At 40.9% G+C, this 16,589-nt stretch overlaps 1 protein-coding gene and 1 long non-coding RNA gene across 4 annotated transcripts in view; one reads left to right on the forward strand and one right to left on the reverse strand.

Moving 5' to 3' along the window:
• RAB30 (RAB30, member RAS oncogene family) overlaps positions 1-7,387 on the reverse strand; it is a 110,533-nt gene extending 103,146 nt beyond the window's left edge. Inside the window, exon 1 of one of the 2 annotated variants that reach the window (XM_060176758.1) lies at positions 7,178-7,387. The gene's annotated coding sequence lies outside the window, so the exon portion shown is untranslated. The remainder of the gene's footprint in view (positions 1-7,177) is intronic. The other variant, XM_007537106.3, reaches the window with a different exon arrangement.
• Positions 7,388-7,581: 194 nt separating this feature from the next.
• Positions 7,582-16,589, forward strand: part of LOC132533879 (uncharacterized) — a 90,988-nt gene continuing 81,980 nt past the window's right edge. The window contains exons 1-3 of one of the 2 annotated variants that reach the window (XR_009545628.1): positions 7,589-7,629; positions 8,487-8,995; positions 12,920-15,581. This is a non-coding gene — a long non-coding RNA (uncharacterized LOC132533879). Of the gene's footprint in view, positions 8,996-12,919; positions 15,582-16,589 lie in introns of both variants that reach the window. The other variant, XR_009545627.1, reaches the window with a different exon arrangement.

The raw sequence follows: 16,589 nt of genomic DNA on the forward strand, positions 1-16,589 counted from the left end.
GCCTAGGCACACAAGTTGTCTTTTCACTGTGTCACTGTGGGCACTAAACAAGCACCAGCCAATAAATAGCATGTAAATATATACATATAATGTCAATCTTAGCAGCTTGGGAAGTGACTCAGTGGATAAAACATTGAATCGTTAACTGTGAGGTTCTGGATCCCTCAGGTCACACTGCCAGAGTGATGGTCTAGTGTTCTCTCTCTCTCTCTCTCTGCCACTAATAAATTAGTTAATTTGGGGCCAGGTGGTGGTGTACCTGGTTGAGTGCACATGTTACAATGCTCAAGGACCCAAGTTCAATCCCCTGGTCTCCACCTGCAGGGGGAAAGCTTCACAAGCAGGGCTGCAGGTGTCTCTCTGTCTCTCTCTCTATCACCCCATTCCCTCTCTATTTCCACCTGTCTCTATCCAATAAATAAATAAATAAATATAATTTTTAAAAAAAAAAGAAAAGGAATGATTTTATTTAAAAAAAATAAAAATAAAAAATTAATTAGTTAATTTAAAATATGTAATAACAACTTTTAGATTTACAGCCATCTTTCAAAGAACAGTTTCAAAGAGGCTAAGTAACTTACCGAGGGTCACAGATATAGTGACATAAGAAGGTGTACATGCACCTGTGAACACACAACACTTTAATGCATGATCTTGGGTTTAGGGTCTGCATGAGATAATCTATGATAAGTTAAGAACCTCCTACTTAAGAATACTCTTCAGGAGACTTACCTAGTCTCTAAGGACTAGAATCTTATGGTGAAGAAACAGAAAATAAGTTATTTGTGGTGTATAAAACATTCTTCTATACTTGGAAGTGTTCTGTTTTGGAGATGGGCCACATTGCCACGATAGCCAAGAAAATAGGACAATGGTTCCATAAATTACTATAACACCCCCAAGCTTTATTTGTGTGTCTTGTTTTTTAACTATTCTGCCACAAAGTGAGAAAAAGAAAGATAAGGCAGAGAATTTTTCATAATGCTAAATCTATTTTCTAATTTTAAAAGTATGTTCTTCCTACAGCTTTTAACATTAAATGTCCTTTAGAAGATAAGAAAAGAGCATTTTCAAATTATATTAATGTAGAGATAACCATTGTCAAAAGCTCACTTGCTTTTACCTTTTTGGGGTAAACTTACTTATTACAAAATTAAAATGCCCGAGGCACCATGATTTAGGGAACTCTATATAATCAAAATTATTTTGAGACATAAATTTGAATAAAGGAAGCTCAGTTGAGAAAGAAACCAAATCTGAAATATTTGTGAATTTCCCCAAAAATCTTCCACAAAGCATCTCAAAGGCAGCTGGTGTCAGGAGAACATCTTAGTGGATTTATTTAAAAGTATTTTGCATTTGACATTTACACTACTAATTGCCTTATTTTTTTAATATTTATTATTTACTCCCTTTTGCTGCCCTTGTTTTTTATTGTAGTTATTATTGTTGCTGTTATTGATGTCGTTGTTGTCGGATAGGACAGAGAGAAATAGAGAAAGTAGGGTGAGACAGAGAAGGGGAGAGAAAGATAGACACCTGCAGACCTGCTTCACAGTCTGTGAAGCGACTCCCCTGCAGGTGGGGAGCTGGGGGCTCCAACCGGAATCCTCCCGCTGGTCCTTGCACTTTGTGCCACATGCGCTTAACCCTCTGCGCTACCACCTGACTCCCTGTATGCAACTTCTTACACTGTCTTCTTCACACCTGAGCAAATATTTTTTTTTTTTACCTCCAGCATTATCACTGGGGCTCAGTGGCAGCACTATAAATCCACTGCTCCTATGGCTTTTTTTTTTTCCTTTGATTTTTTTTGGATAGGACAGAGAGAAATTGAGAGGGGAGGGGAAGATAGAGAGGGAGAAAAAAAGATAGACACTTGCAGACCTGCTTCATGTTTTGCGAAGCAATCCCCCTGCAGGTGGGGAACAGGGTCTCAAACCTGGATCCTTTCATGGGTCCTTACACTTTGTATCATGTATGCTTAACCTGGTGCACCACCATCTGACCCTCCACCTGAACAAATATGTATTTTTTTTGTTATCTTTATTGGGTAGAGACAGCCAGAAATCAGGAAGGAAGGGGGGTGATAGAGAGGAAGAAAGACAAAGAGAGACACCTTCAACACTGCTTCACCACTCGTGAAGCTTTCCCCCTGTAGGTGGGAACCCAGGGCTCAAGCCCAGGTCCTTGCACATCATAACATGTTCAACCAAGTTCACCACCACCCGGCCCCTGAACAGATCTTTCCAAAGCAAACAATATCTTATTTAACTTTGTGTTCCTAGCACAATTCATATATAGCTGGGGAAGAGGTGTGGGACTAAAGTGTATCTTACAGATCAGGAGGGAAACAATGTGGACAGCATTTACAGGCACTAAGTAAATAGTACAAAGTCTTAGATGTACCAGGACTGTTCTACTCTGCCAACCCACAGCCCATCACAAAGAGTGAGTGACAGACTGCAGCTGTCTTCCTAGAACTTCAGCCTCAGAATGTCCAAAAGTTACTCCTTCTTAGAAAACAATACGGGCATAGGGGTGTATGAGGGTAGATAGCATAATGGTTATGCAAACAGACTCTCATGCCTGAGGCTCCAAGAGTCCCAGGTTGAATCCCTCCACCCCACCCCCACCCCCCGCACCACCATAAGCCAGAGCTGAAGAAAGAAAGAAAGAAAGAAAGAAAGAAAGAAAGAAAGAAAGAAAGAAAAGAAAGAAAGGGAGAGAGAAAGAAAGAGAGGAAGGAAGAAAGGAAGGAAGAGAGATAGAAAGAAGGAAAGAAAGAAAGAAAAAAAAAAAACAATGTAAGACAAAAAATAAAAGTTGCTCCCACACAGTATTCTCTTTCTCTGTAAGTGTCATCCCTGGTTGCTCAAAGAAAAATTTAAGTAAGCTATCTTGACACTCTCTTCCCCCTAATCCCTATAAGCAAGCAATCAACAATAGATTATCATTTCCAAACTTAGTGTCTCTTCAGTCTTGTCTCTTTAAGTCCTCTAGCACTACCCCTCTCTGAGGTAGGCTACAAACAGGATATGCCACATGCCCTCCATACACTCACTTGGGTCAATGCTTCCTCCGATCTCTTTGCTAATTTCTGTTGTGATGCTTTTAATATTATTCAACATACATACTGGGAGGTGGCACAGCGACCGGAGTCCTGGACTCTCAAGCACGAGGTCCTGAGTTTGTGCCCTGGCATCACAAGTGTCAGAGTGAAGTTCTGGTTCTCTCTCTTGCTCTCTTTCTTTAATTACTCAACATATGCAATACATCTAGCTAATATTAAAGTCCTTTGCTCAATTCTTATTGCTCTCAGGATAAAGGCCAAAACTGTGGCTCAGAAACTGCTCACTCTCAGTAGAAGATGAACTTCCTGCCCCATTCTTCATTCTCCTTCTCCTACCTCTACCTCCAAATACTGGCTGACATATTTTTATATTTTTATTTTTTGGATAGAGACAGAGAAACTGAGATGAAAGGGAGAGACAATGAGGGAGAAAGAGAGACACCTGCTACACTGCTTCACCATTTTTGACACTTTCCCTGGCAGGTGGAGACTGGGGGCTTGAACCTGGGTCCCAGTGCATTATAACATGTACGCTTTACTAAGTGCCCCACCACCTTCCTAGCCCCCCTGACTGACCTTCTAAATCCTTATACTCTCCAATCCTTTGTACTTCGAACATGTGGTTCCCTTTATCAGAAACTGTTTCCCCTCTAAGCTTCTCTCATTGCCAGCCTAAATTACTTCTACGCTCTCCTCAACCTCTTAAGGTGTGGCTTCCTACAGGATACTTTCCCTGGTTTTACCAGTCAGAAGAAGAGTGGGAGTCAAGAAATGTTTCAGTAGGTAAAGCACACAACTTGTGGCTGGGTTAGATTCTAGGCACCACACAGGAGCACCATGGATAGCACCAAAAAGAACACAGATAGCCGAGCGGTACTGTGGTGTCTCTTTTCTCTGTGTCTCTTCATTCTCTCAGTACACAGAATAAAAAAGAATTAGGTCAGGAGAACTAGTGAAGTGCCACATATTTTAAAATGATTGGAGAAGCACACTGTTAGACACTTGCCTTTCACCTGTAGTTCAATCCCCTATTGCAGAAACATTCATCAATTACTCTTGCCAGTCAAAATTACCAGTCAAAATGTCCTCTCCCCTACTAGAATATAAACTTCTTAAGGGCAGAGGAAGCTTATCTTTTGGGCAGGGGTAGAAAGCATAATGGTTATGCAAAGAGCTCTCGTGCCTGAGGCTCCAAGGTCCCAGGTTCAATCCCCCATACCACCATAAACCAGAGCTGAGCAGTGCTCTGGTAAAAAAAGAAAAGAATGAAAGCTTATCTTTTCACAGATGTCTCCACGGTTTGAACACAGTAGTTGCTCACTTAATACTAGTAGTCAGGATGAGAGGCTGGGACCAGACTGAAGGGAGGTTATAATTTCAGGCCAAGTAGACTAAGAGGCAGGGATCATCAACCCTTCGCTAATATGCAAATTAAGACAGAAAGAAATGTGGGTGATAGTTGCTGAGTTTGCTTGTCACAGTGGTCCCCTCCAAATAGGCCACAGTTGGACATGCCCTACCTAGAGAAGCAGTGCTACTAAATGAATATAATCATCACCACACAATTTCCTTAAGAGAAAATGTAAGGAGCCAGGAAATGACTCACCTGGTAGACTGTATACTTTAACGTAAATGAGGACCAGGGTTTGAGCCTCTGGTGAGGATGTGGGAGTATCATGCAAAAGAGATACTTCATACGTAGTGGAGCAGTGTTGTGAAGTCTCTCTTCTCTTATCTATCTATCTACTTTTAATCCTCTGTCTAAAAAGAAATTAAAGAAAAGTCCACCTGGAATCACACAGGCATGAAGCTCCAGTGAAGCCCTGGTGGTAAGGGAAAAAGAGAAGAGAGTGAGGTAATAAGATAACAAACTTCTGGGTGGAGGTTGTTAGCATAATGGTTATGCAAACAGACTCTCATGCCTGAGGCTCCATAGTCCCAGGTTTAATACCCTGCACCACCATATCAGAGCTCAGCAGTGCTCTGGTAAAAAAAAAAAAAAAAAAAAAAAAAGAGAGAGAGAGAGAGAGAAAAAAGAAAAAATAAAAAAACCTTCTTTTATCCAGGAGAGAAAACTGAAGTCACTCCAAGTATTTTCAGAAAAACAAAAGGGCAGTTTAGGGGAAAGGCAACCTTCCCATCATATACTGTACCAGAAATTAAAAAAGGAAAAAAAATGGGAGGGGTGGAGAGTAACACCACCACCTGACCCCCCCACTTGCAACAATTCATTGTCCACTTGAGGCTTGGGCCAAATTAGGTCTGTCACAAAAATCACAAACCAAGTTAAGGGATCAGACTCCTCAGAGCTCATCATACCATGCACCCACTTCCAGGAAATAAAAAATAAAATAAAATAAAGTGACACCTCTTCAAAGAGGTCTCTGTACCATAGATATTCAAACGGTCTCCATCTACTCCTGAATTTCTGGTTTCTGGGTAAGGTAGAGATGGGAAGGGGAAGTATTCAGAGTTGAGAGAGAGAGAGAAACGTGGGAACTGCAAGTGAAGAAACTGCAAGAACTTCCAGTGACATAGGAGTAAGGAAAGGAAAGTACAGGGAGAAATGGCAGAGTAGCCAGAAAAGCTGACAGCCAGCAATAGAGAAACAGAAAGAGGCAAAGCCAAGCAGCCTATCTTCTCCCAAATCCAAGAGCTGCTCATTGCATCCCAATAAATCACTCTACAATAAAGCCCATACAATGGACAGTCCTTTGCATTCAGGAACAAACAGCATTTAAGGAAGCCTTGCCCATCTGCAACTTTAGAGACCTCAGGGTCTGAATTGAAAATGAACAAAATTGACTAAGCAGCAGAGACAACCCATAATGACTTTCATCTAGTGCCTGCCTCAGTTATAAAAGGACTAGACATTTTAAGAGTTAAGCACAAAACTCTGGCATTTCTTCTTCCTTTGACATTCCAAGAGGGGGTGTGGTTGACCCTGAGGTCCATTCATTTCCAAGGTTATAGATCTATCTGCTAAGACTGGCCTCATCTGTTCTGGAGTTAGCCAGCTGTTTATCTCAAAGTAACATATTTATTGCACTAGTCACCCTATGACTCCTACCAGAAGAAAGCCAGTATCATACAAGTTAGAATGCGCAAATTAATTTTAAAACCTTCCCCCTCAAATTCTTTTTTTTTTCTTCTTCTTCTTCTTCTTCTTCTGTTTCTTGGTTTCCCTGGCCAGGAACCTCTCCTCCATGGATGCCTTTCAGTAAAAGCAAATGAAGGTTAACTGCGCTTCTAACTTTGCCCTTCCCTAATGTGTTACAATGAACTCGAGTTTCTCTTCCAAACCGTTATTTGACTGGTGACTGCTTCGGGAAGCTCGTTATGATACCATTATCACTGACGAGGAGCCCATTGCAACGCAATTAAAAAACATTCACAATAGCACAAATCTGTCGGCTCCGCTTCCAAACAATCCTGCAGTCGGGAGAGGAAAAACAGTTAACAAAAACGCTGCTTCCCGCAGCCTCAGAGAACCTTCCTTCCCTAGACACGTGAAATGTTCCTGACGGGCACAGAGTGCACCATGGAAGGGCACTGTCACCTCAAGCCAGCAGAAGAGGCAAGACCAACAACAACGAAAACAGAGCCCCCAAAGCCTCACCGACTCAAACGAATCACGCTCATCTTAAAAACGCATCGTGTGTGCCCGCCCCATCGGCAGAAAAATGTTCCGAAGTGTCGCGACCACATGAAATCACTGTCTCCATGTCTCCTCCACGCATCCCCCCTTCCCACTCAGACCTCAGCACTCAGGCCCTATGACAGGACTGCAGTCCCCCACCTTTGCCTGCTCCTGATGCTCCAACAGCACTTCCCCACAACCTCCCCACCCCAGCCTCCTCTCCCAACCAGAAGAAAGGTGGAGGGGAGTTGTGACCACGGAATTGGCAAACAGCGGTCCTCCGGCTGGGGCAGGTTGCTAGAGTTGTTCTTTGCCGTGACTCAAATTGCACAGAGCTTTTCATGAGCAGCGACTGCGAATACCTTCCCAGTCTTCCTGCCCCTCATCTTCCCCCAAAAAAGCCTTGAGAACTAAGCGGGAGGAATAACTTGGTCGAACCACTGGAATAAATCACTTCAACTCACCTGGTTTGGGATTTTTCTCCCCACCCCGGACATAAACAGCAGTGAAGTGCAAAGGAGTCACGCAGGCAAGGGAAGGTGTTGCAAGGTTCTAAGTCCAAGGGCCGGGGACTGTCCCTGACCGGTTGCTGCAGCTACTCTTAGCTCAGCTGGAGCAAGCGGCAATTGCAAACCCAGCAGCAGCAGGGGGGAGGATAGACCGTAGCACAATGAATGCAGTGGGGTTTTTGCGATGACATCATCCCTCTGTCCAAAAGGCCCCAATAGCCATGCTCAGGGACGGTGCGTTCTGGGAGTTGTAGTCTTTTGGCGGCCTAGCGGGACGCTGGAGCGATCAGCGGAACTACAATGACCACAATGCGCCACGGTCGGGCGCGCCCGGACCGAAATAAAGGAGCGAAGGGGACTTGGCCGCCATGTTAGGAGTGCCGGAGCGAGTGCGGGAACCCAGCGAGGTTTTAGGGGGCGCGGGAGCCGAGTGGTGGTGTGGTGGGGACGGTGAGGTGAAGTACAAGCCGGTGGGAGACTCTTGGCAGTGAAACTGGAAATCAGGGGTTGGGGGCGGCTTAAGAGGCCCACTGGGCCTCACCCTCAAGGTCCTGTACGCAGCGCTTAAGCCCTCTGTGGCTCTTTCTCCGGGATCTGAGGGGTCGCGGGTCTGCTGGGCCGCGAGCGTGGTTTAGATCCGTCCACGGGACCCGCGGCGCGGCTGGTGTCTTTGTTGGGGCGCGGGAACCGCGCACAGCGGCCCGCAGGCCTTTAGCCGGAGGATGTCTGCTTCCTTCCACCCGCGAGCCGGGCTATCCCTCCCATTTCTTTTATTTATTTATTTGTTTTCGTCTATTTTCCTTCCTTTCTGACCTCACCGCAGGGAGTTTCGCATGGGGATGATGTGCAGCGGGGTGTAGAGAAAGCGGTGTTGGGAGTTGGCCAGACTGGGAAGCGACCGTGCTCGGACCCTGTAACTGAGAGGCCTTGAAGGAGCGACCCGGCTGCAGAAGGCCCCCTTGACACCTGCCAGTCAGGGCGGGGAGATGTTATTGACGGGCGGCTGGGGATGGGACCCCAAGTAACTCAGCACTGATTCCTGGGTAGAGCCAGTGTGCGCTCAAAGCTCACACACTGCAGAGACGGGGTGTGCATTAACTTACACAGTGCATTTAGTGTGTAAGCTGTGGTTCTCTATATATAAGAACTAGGTCGCAAAAAAAAAAAAAAAAAAAAAACCTGAAACCAAAGTCATCAAACGTAAATGTGTTTTTGTTTCCAGTTATGTTACTAAAACAAAGAATGTTGTGTGTTCTTTTTTCAGCTTCTACACTGTGGGGAGACGGGAGACTTCTTCCTGAGTGTGTCTGAAGGTTAAAAATGACAACTTGCGCTTTTTTTCCTCCCTCTCTTTTTACACATTATTCTGAAAAGTAATGATTGATTTGTTATTTGGGGTGAGTAAGGGTATGTATGTCACCTCTGTAAGGAATTAATAATATTGCGGCTGATAAAAAGATTTATTATATCAAAAAAAAGGCAGCAGAATGATTAAAAGACATAAAAGCTTGGGTGAACTCTCAGGTGTGTACAAATGAGAGTTGCTCTTACTGATCTTGTTTCTGGGAGCAAATAAAAAATTTACAGCTTTGGTTTGATTTTTTTCTTTTTTTTTTTCTTTTAGGACAGCAGCAACAAATGCTGGAGAGGCTGTGGGGACAGAGTTGTTTTTTTTTTTTTTTTAACAAAGGTCAATGTGCTGGTCTCGCTTAAATGTGAATATAACAGTAGGAAATAGGAAAGGCTCCTAGAACTATTACTCTTATTTTCTTTGTAAGTATTGATGGTATGTATGAGAAAAGGAACACAATGTTCACTGCTTTCTTTCGATTTAAGTTTTAAAGTGTTTAAGGTTAAAAGAGATAAAATACACTTGACAACAAATGCTTTGACATTTAGGCTTAGTTTTAAACTCTTTTAAGTTGTATTTAAGGGTTGGTTATTTAGGGGTGCTCCATATATATATTCATTCAATTAAAGTTACTGTGGAAAATAGATTTATGGATTTAAAAAAAATTGCTCAGAAGTCCTCTGTTGGTAAGAATTGTATATAATACAGTGATTTCTATATGCATGTGCTTGGGTAGTTTGAAGTTTTAATATCCAGTAGATGTATAACCATAAAGAAATAGAGCAGAATATATTTACTGTCTAATTAGACTCTTTTATCTTTCATGGAAAGAAATCAGCACTATTTAGAAGTTTTATTTGCAAAATTAAGATTTGAGGGATTGGTGATGCACCTTCTGAAACAATGGCTTTCAGTGTCCCAGAGAAGATACTGGGCTAGTGTTTATAAGTTTGAAAAGTGGAGTTAGCAGATTCCTCAAGCAAGTAAAGCAACTTACATGCTTTTTATCTCACTAGGGAATTAGAATATTGATTTGCTTTATAGATAATTCATTAAAGAATATTGGATCAGTTGCCATTAGAATAAGTGTCTTTTCAACAGGGTTAAGTGTCCGGATCACCTCTATTACTCCACTGTCACTCATATCTCCCTGCTGAATTATTCTCTAGATGGAACCATCAATTGTATTTTTAAAGCTCTATAAATCAGTGTATAGGGATGGAGTAGAAATGTAATCCACATCCCATATTTGTGGTTTTTGTAGTGTATCACACTAATAACAACAAATGCTTTGACAAAGATTTTAGATGTTAATTATACCTATAAATGAATTTTTCAAATGTGTAGATAAAATCACCTGCAGATCAGTTTATACATAGTTGGGGATAGAGAGCAAAAAGAAATTATTTTTTAAAATGTTTTTTTTTAAACTTTTATATATAGATATTTTTTCCTCTTTTATTGTCATTGTTTTTATTGTTGTTGTTACTGATGTCATCGTTGTTGGATAGGACAGAGAAATGGAGAGGGGGGAGAGAAAGATAGACAACTGCAGACCTGCTCCTCCGCCTGTGAATCGACTCCCCTGCAGGTGGGGAGAAAAAGAAAGCTATTTAAGCTTTGAAAGTATCAATGATACTCTGATTTAGCAGAATTATAGAGTGAGGATTTAGCCTTATGCTATAAGAATGATACTATTCACCCAGCTGAAAAGTTGAATGCTGTGTGGCAAACTTGTGGTAAAGCTGTTCAGATACTTAAACTGCCCCTTTGTCTCTGTCTTGCTATCTGAAAAAGTCATCCCAGAGTGGTGAACCCCCAATGATGACCACCCCCAAAAAAAAAAAATTGAATGACTTGTTCAATTTCAAAAAATAGTAACAACATTCAAAGCTTCAGTAATAAAAGCTTCTAAAGAGTATTGGTATATATTAAGCAAAATAATCTATATAAAGCATTTATTATAGAACTTTGAAACAGCTAGACTTACTGTGTGGTCTGTTTTGTTTTCAGTTATTTCATAGGATTCCAAAGACAGGGATTACTTCAGATTTGCTTTTTAAAGAATGTGTTGATAAGTTGAACTTGAATGATTAAATTCTTAAAATACAGTACCATTTCTTTGATAAGAACGTTACTGGGTTAAATTCTAAGAAATTACAGTACTGCCAGAGTGACTAAAACAAGAATAATCATATTTTGCTTGAGTGTCTGTGTAGCTTGAAAAAATGTTAATTATGAAAATCAGGAATTATAGCTAATCAGTAACTAATTCCCTAAAAGAAAATCTTGTTCAAGGTAGGAGTAGATAGCATAATGGTTATGCAAACAGACTTTCATGCCTGAGGCTTTGAAGTCCCAGGTTCAATCCCCTGCACCACCATAAACCAGAGCTGATGAGTGCTCTGGCAAAAAAAAAAAAAAAAAAGCTTGTTCTAAATTGTAAAAAATGTTGAAACTGCTTCATGGCTTATAAAGTTCATCAGTGATGCTTTTATAAACAAACATGAAATGTGAGAAAATACCTATACTATGTTGTCTGCCTGTCTTTCATAAAGTAGACTCAACTTTCTTACTTTTATTAAGAAATGCCGTCTAGTGGTGAGCCTAAGGTTTTCTGGAAAAAAAAAAAAAAAGGAAAGAAATGCCAGCAACCCAAAAGTGGTATAGGCCAATCTATTTATATTAAAAATCATTTTCCCTTGGTCACAAAGTTGACACAAATTTAATGAGTATTTTTGTATGAGTATTTAATGTAATGAGTATTTAATGAATATTTTTCCAGTAGGTATTTTTTTAAACCTCTGACTTAGTTAGATATTTATACAGTACATGTTACTATGCAAGGACACAGGTTCAGGTCCCTTGTCCCCACCTGCAGGGGGGAAAGCTTCACAAATGATGGAGCAATGCTGCAGTTATCTGTCTCTCTGCTCAGCTCCATCCCTGTCTGTTTCACATCAAAAGAAATTATATAAATCCTGGGCTTATGTAGTTGATACACTTTTATTTGTAGTAAGTGGGCATAATTTTAGCTGGTCAAATTAGTGTATGCTACTGCATGTAAATGTAACTCTAGAGTCAAAATTTTAAGTCCAAATGTCAAATTAGTGATTAACCAGGAAAGTGAGCCTTCTTTACCCTATGATTTTTATATTAAGGTAGCATTAGAAAACACTTTTTTGCAATGCTAAATATATGAAGAATTGAGCTTAACTGAATATAAATGTTAGTGAATATAGCCTTTTAAAAGAAACTTTAGAGAGAGATAATTGTAAGCAATTAACCAAGTAGCTACATCTACATGATTCATCATTTGGTACAGAATCCTTAGAGTATTGTATATATTTGAACTTATTCATTTGTGTCTAAAAACCTTTTAGGAGATGTTTATTGTGGTCCGGGAGGTGGCACAGTGGATAAAGGAAATGTTTATTATAGTCACCCTTTTCATACCCAACTCTTAGATTTAACACATAGATGTTTGAATAGCATAGGGACTTGTTTCAGTATGGTGCCATCAGAAGCTAGCATTTGGCAAACTTAATTATTGGCACAATCTAAGACTTAGTCGTAACTCAGCTTTTCTCTTTCCTTATCCTTCCCCATCACACTTTAGCCATTAATGTAGTTTTAGGTAGGACCTTTTATGTCCGTAGCAATTATCTCTATTGAACTAAATAATATATAGCTGTAATTATAGAAATTAAAATGTTGTCTGGACCACCATTATAAAGTTCCACCAACCTTTTGTCATTGTTGCTTTCCTGTTTAGGCAAGGATTCAATCCAGGGCCTCAGACATAGAGCTTGTATATTCTGGACCAGATCCTTAACCCCCAAGAAAAGAGATTTTTAAACATACCGGAATTAAAAGGGGCAGTACATGACAGTATACTAGTACAAATGCCCCCATTTCAGATAAAGTACTGCATCTTACATAAGTAAAATAAATGACTTTTACCAGTTCTGTGCCACTTCACTGAAATAACAAGAATATACATTTAGTCTGTCTCCACAATTAAGGATTTTGTGAAAGTTAAAACCTTAATTTATTAATAAAATTAATTAGAGCTCTTAGCTTTATGTTCTCATGTCATTTGTATTGGCAGTCTTAATGCAAGGATCTCAGTTTCAATTCAGCTTTAAGCTTTGTGTCCTTAGTATTGGGCATTATGCCTCTTGAGTTTCAATCATATCACTTCTATTTTCAGTATTCCTGTTTGTCTTTCCAGAATTGTTTGCTCTTCAGTTCTTACTGGTTCTAAAATAATTTCAACAGTGTTTGTGTTTCATTCAACATTGTATTTCAATGGGCTTGATTGCTTGATTTTTCTCATTTTTCAGGTGAACGTTGCTCTTCATCTCATTCTTGGAACATGTTTGTCATTTGTTACAGTTCTGGACTGCTTGTATGGAAGACTCGAAATTAAGTGGAATACAGAGAAACACCCAGATTTGAAGAACAAATAAAAGGGAGGGAGAAGAATAGGGACTAGATAGTTCCTTTTAAGAAGTTTGACTCAGATTGGAGAGAAAGCTTATTGAAGTGCATACAGTAGTTCATAGATAACTGAAAAGTGACCCCTTTGATAACATTGGTAGGGATATGCTGTTAAAGTATTTAGTGAAGGCTGGGAGATAGCCCACCTGATAGAGCAAACACTTTACTTAGCATGCACAAGAACCCACATCCAAGGTGACACTATAGAAGCTCCATGTGTGCATGAGCTGGGGTAACAGCATAATGGTTACGCAGAAAGACGTGCATGCCTGAGGCTATGAGGTCCCACATTGAGTCCCTAGTACCACCATAAGCCTGAACTGAGCAGTGCTCTAATAAGTAAATAGTGCTGGGGCTCATTGCTGGCACACCCGATTGAACACACATTACCATGCAGAAGGACCCAGGTTTAAGCCCCTGTCCCAAACTTCAGGAAGAAAGCTTTGCAAGTGGTGAAGCTATGCTGTTGGGTGTCTGTCTTTCCCTTCCCTCTCAACTACTCTGTCCTGTCAAATTAAATAAATATATAAAGAAGCACCACGCAGAAGGATAAGCTTCACAGGTAGTGACACAGTCTCTCACCCTATTCCTGTGACTAGAAAAAAAAAAAAGGGCCACAAGGAATGGTGGAATCATGCAGATGTAAAGGCCTGGTGACAAAATTGTGCACAAGCTGAAGAATTACACAAAATAGAACTAAGGTGTCTGTCACAGTGTGCTTTGTTTAATGTGTGCATTTTGTGTGTCAGACCTTTCATGCCTGTTTTAGTCCTTTGCTCACTGCTGGCACGACATACCACAGCACCTCGAGTATAGAACCATAATCCTATGTGTGGTAAAGTGTACACCTGGTTGCCAAGTAAGAATTTTATAATTGTATGAAAGTGGACACATTCCTCTCTGACTTAGTGTCAAGTCCCCTGGATCCCCATAAAAAATTTAAATTTGAGAAAAATCTTTTATAATATACTGTGATGGATAATTTCATTTAAGATTCTACTCCCACATGACCATGGGAAGTTGATTCAGTCCAAGAGTCAACCACCTTAGAGCAACACTACCATGCTTGAGTTGGAATGGTGTTTATAATTTCAGAAGGATTGATATCTGAAAAATACTCTTATTTTCCCAGTGATGAGGCTAACACTTTTCAGGTAGTTCCCTGGTGTTTAGGCTATGTGAGTTTGTCTTGATCACTAGCTGACATTTTCACTAAGCCAAGAAAGTGCTTGGCACATGCAGCTTAAATTATATTTACCTCCAATCTGTGCACTTGGATTTACGTGGACACTGCTCAGACATTCTAGCGTCAACTTACCAACCTCCAGTTGTGGAGATTAAAAATGCTTCTGTGAATGAGGAAACAGCATAATAGTTATACAAACAACTCTCATGCCTGAGACTGAAATCCAAGGCACCACTATACCAGAACTAAACAGTGCTCTGGTTTAAAAAAAGGAAGAGTGCATCCTCTGGATGGTTACAAGTCTCAACGGAAAACTCTAAGCATTTATTCGACTACCATTTTCAACCTGGAGTATAAATCTTGTCCATTTTAAGATTAAGTTATTAAGTCTGCTCAAGGTCATTAACAAGCAGAGGAATTGAGAAAGTACGGCCTGGTTTGTTCCATATTTAAAGTCTACACATAAACGTCTTTTAGGCGGAAGAGGCAAAAAAAAAAAAGGTGTTCAAGACCCAAATGCCTCCCACAACTAACACTGCAGATGTGGTCTTTTTTCCCACATGTCCCAATGGGATACAACAAATCAGTCTGGAAACAATTCCAACACTAAAGCACATCTTTAAAACTTACTGAGAATACATAATTTAAGAAAATTAAATATAGATGAGCTATCATTTCTACTGCAGCCATTTTCTCTGCTTGACCTCAATGTACTTGACAGTTTTTCACCAGCATGATCTTTGGGGTTTGGTGCCAGCACTACAAATCCATCGCTCTTGGCAGCCATTTTTCCCTTTTTATTTTCTTCTTTCTGTTTTATTTGAGAGGACAGAGAGATGTTGGGAGGAAAGTGGGAGATAGGGAAAGAGAATGACCACTCCTGAAGTGTCTGTAGGTGGGGAGCAGGGGCTCAAATCGGGTCTTGTGTGATGTGTGTACATTCTGGCATACATCTGGCTCAGTCAGTCTTGTAGTCTAACCTCCAAGAAAAAGGTCAGTTTCCAGTTAAGAGCTAAAATAATTTTTTGAGTGTTTTCACATAACTTGTTTTTTTGTTTGGTTTTTAGATTTTGCTTTATTTCAAATAGAGACAGAAATTGAGAGGGGAGAGAGAGAGACCACTGCACACTTTGACCACTCAGAAAGCTTCTCACTGGAGGGAGAACCAGCCTGGGGCAGCACACTAGCCTACCAGAAAGCTTCTCTCCTGCAGGCTGGGGCTAGGGGTATAATCTCGGGCCCTTGCACTGTAATGTGTGGCACAACCAGATGTGCCATAGCCCACCTCTCATAACTTGTTTATAAAGGACAGTAAAGAAGTCCCATTCCCCCCCACACACATAAAAAAAATTTTGTGTAGACAGCATGCTTATGAAAGTGGTTTTTCAGGAGTTAGGCAGTGGCGCAGCGGATTAAGCGCACGTGGTGCAAAGTGCAAGGACCAGTTTAAGGATCGCGGTCTAAGCTCCCGGCTCCCCACCTGCAGGGGAGTCGCTTCACAAGTGGTGAAGCAGGTCTGCAGGTGTCTGTCTCTCCCCCTCTCTGTCTTCCCCTTCTCTATCCCATTTCTCTCTGTACTATCCAACGATGACATCAATAACCACAACAGTGTTAAACAAGAGCAACAAAAGGGAAAATAAATATTAAAAAAAGAAAGAAAAGAAAGTTGTTTTTCCAGCAGAGGGAGATAGCATAATGGTTATGCAAACAGATTCTCGTGCCTGAGGCTCTGAGGTCCTAGGTTCAATACCCCCACCCCCATCACCACCACCACCATAAGCCAGACCTGAGCAATGTTCTGGATAGGTAAATAAATAAATATGAAAGTGACATTTCCAAGCACTTTAGATCCTCGTGGGGAGCATCAGCCATGATCTTTTAAACTAGAAGGGTGAGGGAGACAGCATAATTGTTATGCAAAAAGATTTTCATGCCTGAGGCTTTGAGCTCCTAGGTTCAATCCCTAGCACCACCATAAACCAGAGCTGACCAATGCTCTCGTGTCTCCCTTCATTAAAACAAAATATATTTAAGTTGGTGCTTAATATTTCAATTTGTGCATATATGTTGTTACCAGGGCTTCACTGCTCTAACCAACTTTTCCAGACAGACATAAGAAGGAGAAGACATAGCACCGAAACTTTCCCATGTTGTATGGCCCTCATTTAAACCTGGGTTGTATGAATGGTAAAGCAGACACCCTTCCATGTACAGTACGCTAGCCCCAGATTACATCACTTCTCACTCAGAAGCATTCTTGTTAACCCATAACTTGAATTTAAATAGAACGTACTGTAAAGGTTGAGAGAGAAAGAGACTACAGCACC

Source organism: Erinaceus europaeus, chromosome 17, assembly GCF_950295315.1.
Source record: "Erinaceus europaeus chromosome 17, mEriEur2.1, whole genome shotgun sequence".
NCBI classification, from domain to species: Eukaryota; Metazoa; Chordata; class Mammalia; order Eulipotyphla; family Erinaceidae; genus Erinaceus; species Erinaceus europaeus.